Source organism: Aythya ferina, assembly GCF_964211825.1.
Source record: "Aythya ferina genome assembly, chromosome: 5".
NCBI classification, from domain to species: domain Eukaryota; kingdom Metazoa; phylum Chordata; class Aves; order Anseriformes; family Anatidae; genus Aythya; species Aythya ferina.
In genome coordinates this window covers 13,370,614-13,376,613 of record NC_140301.1, presented here as the reverse complement: position 1 = coordinate 13,376,613, position 6,000 = coordinate 13,370,614, and positions in this window count along the sequence as shown.

Genomic DNA, 6,000 nt, shown 5'->3' with positions numbered 1-6,000 from the left:
TTCAACTCCAAGGGGCAAAAAAGGACGAGATTTTTTTTGCTGTCAGACTTGAGAAATCTCGAGTCTTCCATTCCTAATATGAGCAAAAAGCATTGCATTTGTTTACACGTTGCCTCCATGAAAACTGCAGCGGACAAAGGTTACCCAACAATGCTCAGCATCCGAACTGCACTGTGAGTCTGGCTGCGTCCCAACCCAGGACAGGAAAGGGGCAGCCAGTTTTGGAGACCTTCCTAGTACAAACCATCCCTGTAATGTGAAAGGGCTCTGTTGCTCATCTTCCAAGCAGAAAATACATGAATATCCCATCTAGGGAAAACAGAAAACTGTGCGGTGCAAGAGGCGGCTGGGAATCTGATTCCAACCAAACTACAGTGAATCTTGTTCTGAGAAGCAATATTTAGGGCTCCAGAGAGTGGTTTCTCTAAGCAGCTCCTCATCACCATGTCTAGAAGACCTTTTATTAGTCCCTGTTCAAGAAGGTACATATACAAGTACCAAGGGTATGATGTTTGTTCTGGCCTTGAGCACCAAGCCTGCAGTCCTGCCCACCTGTTCTGCAAAGGCAGACCCTAAAAGAAACAGCTGCAAAGGAGCTGGAGTCCTTCCTCTCTTCAGCTGAGAGAGAAAAATCCTGAATAAATAAACTAAATTTTAGTAAAACTAAATTTCAGTAAACTTGCAAAACAAAGACCAATTTTTATTTCCTTGTTTCTATACTTCGCAATCTTTGTTTTGTTTTTGACAGAAAAAAAAAAAAAAGGAGACTTGTAATCTTGTAATTCATCTTTTGATTACAAATTATTGAATTATGTAGATTTTTTGTGTTCTCTGCAGGAATCTAACATGCCCAAAGTATAATGTTCATTCAAATGCAGTGAATTAATTTACACTTTCAGTGAAAAACCCTGAAAATATGCCTCAATAAATATATTTAACTTGGGGGTGGTACTTCTATTTGAAAAATCCAACCCCATTCCTTCTCTTCTTCTCTCTTCCCTCAAATATAACCCAGAAGTTATTATTGTTATTATCTTTTTTTTTTTTTTTTTTTTTTTTTTTTTTTTTTTTATCAGAGGAAGCATGGCCCAAATTAACCAATGTGACTTAACATGCAGATATATTTCCTGTTTCCTTCCTCCTCTTTATCTTACTTTTGTGAGCTCAGGAATATGCTCACCAGAAATAAACAGGTCTCAGCTGCAAGCAGCTGGTTCTCTGCTGCTGCAAGAAGTCCCAGGCCAGGGATGAGAAACTCGGTGTGAAAGTGGGCCAACTGCTTCTCCTCTTGCCTTTGCAACAAGCTGCCATTCTGTGTGTGGGCTTTGATTCATGCACCCTATTGGAGGCAGTCCTAGGAATTTTTGAGCAGCTTCAGATAATTAAAAATGAATAACGCCTTCAGCACAATAACCCTTGTGCTAATTGTCTGGATATTAAGCTACATTCCTTTTACTTTGCCCTTACACTTACAGATTTTTGCATTAACATTGCAGTGGTACTGTGGAAGTGGTTAGGGTAAAAATGGAAAAGTTTCGGCATCTGGCTACAAGAAACTGGAGATGTCGGTGCATGGTGACATGTGGAAGGCAGAGTGGGACATGGATAGACACATTGTTTAGCTTTTTCTGGTAAAACGATGGCATTGTATCAATTAGCAACGATAACAGGAAGCCTGCAGACAACTGTGTTGATGCCCCTTTGTCACTGGGACGAACAGGGCAGGCTGCAGCCCTCACATCACTGCTCTGCTGTCCCTTCATGGGGCAGTCAGGTCATGTACAAGCAGGAGGACAGCCTCTGCTGTGAGGTGAAAAAGCCAGTTTCAAAACCAGAAGAAGATTTTAATGCCTTTTCAACAGCTTTGGCATTAACAGAGCTGGTGGAGCACCCTCAAACCGGAGAGCAGTGTGGCCTTGGGAACTGCTTGTTAAACAGGTCTCCAATCTTGCAGGAAGACACTGCCCGAGCAGCTCACACGAAGCGCAAGATACATCACATACATGTGGTACATTAGGATACACGATCAAATTTCAATATCAAAGTCACACAGATCATAAAAACATCCATGCTATTTGCTATTATTATCAGGAGCTTGTCAACGAGAGCTCCAAATGAAGCAAGAGAAGCATTTTCTTTGCAAAAGAAGCAGAAGATGATTTCGAACATCAGGCACACATGGCAGGAGAACCATTTGGAGGGGGTGTCTCAGCAGTGAGGGAAAGGAAAAAAGACCTCAAGGTGCCTCGCAGATATACACTGAAGGAAGTCACAGGAAATTTTGAACCTTATGTGAATGAGGATGGTAAAAAGAAACTATCTGTTAACAAAAAGATTGGAGGAAAACAGGTCAAAAGGAAGTTGCAATAAAGATTTTTGTTCATTGGTGTAGGAAATATTCTGAGTTTCATAGACTGGGTCCTACCTAAAAACATGTATTTCCTCTGAAGGGAAGCTCTGCTCCAGTACATCTGGAACCAATTTCTAGGAGAAGCCAGAGGCAGTTTGCCGCACTCCTATATGAGATGCACCTGTGAGAGGCCCACAAACCACCTTAATAAAAGAGAGCGTAAAAAGGGTCATGGGCTTATGCAGTAGGGAACCCACAAGGAGGGCTGAGATCCATCTCTGGGCACCCAGGAGACCTGACCGGTGGGTGGCGAGGGGCTCAAGCGTCCTGAGAAGGTTTTGGTTGTGCTGTATGGCCAAGAGAAGCCACAAGGACTCAACAGCAGCAAGGATTGTGCAGCATTATGGGCTGATGTCTTCTTCTGTGCCCTGTGCAACACAGAGAGAGAGCTTGCAGGCAGAGTACAGGGAGATTAAACCAATTTTTCAGTGCAATAGCCAGACAATGGTGCCAGCAGGTGAATGGTAGGAAGGTGAAATATCAGATATCTATGCAGAAACAGGAGAATGAACAGAAACAAATGTAGGGAAATTCATTTGCTTACAGGCTTTGATAAAGTACAACCAAGTATTAGCACTGGAGAATGTTCTCATCCATTTCACCTCTTCTCAGAAGATGCTACCTGTGTTGAATAGATATGGGAAGACTTTACTTCTGCACCCCGTCTTATCTTTCCCATAGAATGGTAGTCATTTCCCTATGCTTCCCCTTATCCTAACGTGCTCTCGCTGAAAGGAACCTGACCAGGACTCCAGCCAGGAGGCTCAGCACCAGCAGCTCTGACAAGGTCTCACATTGAGCACCTCACAGCACCTGCTGGAGGCCAGCAATGATGTGGCTGGAAGGTTTCTCAAGCTGGAGGGAGGACATGGGGTCCTTAGAGGAAATGGTCACCTTCAGTGACATAAAGGATGTGGAACTCCATCCTGTAACCAGCGGGCCTTTCCCTGTGTCCAGGGACAGTCTGGAGACCCTCTTCTTTAGTCAGAGAGATTCCCAAGTTTACATGCACAAAAGTTTCCATCATAGCAGCAAGCAAAGGCACGTGTCTGGTAACACTATGGTAGATGGGAAACATCTGCAGTGAGCAAGAACCCCAGCCTGAAAATGAGAGAGGGCAAAAAAAAAAAAAACCCTTAGATTTCAGGCTGGGGCAGTTGCAGCAGTAACATCAGTGAGAAGGGATTGTGGTGCTCCACAGCAGCCCCTGTGCCATGTTGGTGGGACACAAGCACCACATCAGAAGGCACCAAGGGCAATGTGCCTGTGCTGAGGCCCCCAAATAAATGCTCTGGGGAGATGGGGTTGGAGCAGCACTAGGGACAAGTCCTCTTCGCCCCAGCCCCATGTTCTGGCCTGCTGCTCTTCAAACTTCTGATTTTTCTGAGGCCTTTCCCACAGATCAGCCTGCTTTGTATTGCTACACTGCCAAATAAGAATGGTTTATTACTAGTTTAGACCATGCAAGGGTGTTTTGCAGTCAGTCCATGGCCCTCTGGGGTTTGGTGGGACACTGGCGGTGAGCACCTTTCGCTCATGCTGCCTGTGAGGCACTTGGGTGAATGACTCCAGCCTCTCTGATGTGAGTGTGTAGCCACCATGTGCTCCATGGGGGTGCAAGTCCTGTGTGTGCATAGCCTTACACTGGCTTTCTGTCACACGCTCGCAGCCCCCGGAGTGGTTTTCTGGACAAAACCTTAGTGAAGTCCTCCCGGTGCCTGCGTGCACCTCACTTTTTCCCCGTCTGAAAACAAATCCGCAGCATTCGGAGCATTTCCTCCCCGCTCCATGTGATTCTGATTTCACTAATTGGAGTTAATCTGATAAAGGAAGGAACTGCGGAGAAGACTAAGAGCAGAAAGGCGGGTGGGCAGGGGTCAGCCGGCAGGCCGCGGAGGGAGGCCTTTGCGGCCAGGGAGCCGAGCGCTGCGGGGCACAGCGGGGCCGAGCCGCTTCATCTGTTTGGCCATGGGCTGGGGCTGAACCCCCGGCCACCCCGGCTGCCCGGCCTCACCCCCCCCCGCTGCCTAGGACCTAATGAAAGGCACCAGGGAGCGGGAGGAGTGCTTCTGCCTCCTGACTGTGGTTAGCCGGAGCACAGCGCGGCCCAGGCCGGCCTGGGGGATGAGTAATGGATAACAGAGCAGCTTCTGAGTCTGTTGGGCCGGTGCCTGGAGGGCAGCGCTGATTGAACTTCATTGGCACCTGATGGTGTGCCGAAGGGGATCTGTAGGAAATGAAAGCCTGGAGTTCAGGATGAGATGTCCCCTCTGCGGACAAAAGGGTTCCTGGGATAACAGAGCCGAGAGCAGAAGCGTTGCCTGGAGATTGGTATCCCAAAAAGAGCAGAGCTTTGGGTCACAGCTTCACCACGCACAGAGCTGCTTCCTTCCAGCGCCATGGCACACACAAATCCAGCTCAGTGTGAGAAACACCTGACAAGGTGCTGAGCATCCACCCCTCACAGCAGGCAGGGCCATGACACCCAGTTTTGTGGTTCAACGGGTGCCAGCTGTCTTCTCCAAATAGCAGGTCAGGCTCCTTGCATCCAGCAGATTTACAGAGGAGGAGATCTTCAGAGAGAAATGGCAGCTGGAGCCACATGTAGCATGTGCAGAACAGTCATTAGAAAGCTAGGAAATGGGATGAGCTCACCTTACTTTGTTTTTGAAATCTGTCTCAATGGCGTTGATGTGCTGGAATTAATTTTGCTGAGCACAATGTAGCGTATCAATCTAAAGTATTCAAGCACCAGGGATTTACTTTATCCAGCTTCTATCTGGGCAGCGAGGAGCCACAGGATGGCCTCTTGCTCTAAACATGCCAACAGAGATGCTCACGGAGCCTCTCTGCTGAGGCACGATATTCGCATGCAGCTAGAGATTTACCACTTCTCTGCTTTCTTTAAATGGCTGGTACATACATCGATTTCGACAGCACCCCTGCCCCTCCTCTGCAAACTCCATTCATCGTTAACTTGTTTAAATTAAACACAAGCACGGACAGGATCAGCAAGCAGCCGTCTGTTTTATTAGTGCTTCTACTTCAAATGTCAGTCTTAGTCCCTCCTTGCTGGGCTCTGATCTCTCATGACAATTTGATTAACTTTACATTTCCTTTTATTGTTGGAGAAACATTTGGAAAATCTTAACATATCTTACAGGCTGGTTCTGAGACCAAGATGGTGATTATGTCCATGCTTAGCATCATCCATCAAAATCAGGCATCTGACAGTCAGACCACCTGAAAAATGTGTCATTCCCAAGAAGTTCACAAACCATAAAGTATTTCCTAGTTGTGAATAGCCACGTGACACTTCTTTTTCTCCTTACAGGAATACTTTCATTAGGAATCTCTTAAACCCCTTCATTAGGAGACAGTCTCCACTTCGCATCAGTCTGCCCAGACAAGAGCACCTTCTCAGCTCCCAGCAGCCAGAAACTGGTATCTGAGCCTTTGCAGGAGCCACATTCCTGTGGTGACTCCCTGATGGGAACATACCATTAATTGAGGGACTGTCAGGATATGACATATCCCAGGGAAAAGGATGCTCCGTTTCACTTTGACAGAACTTTTCCCCCTTTCCTGGT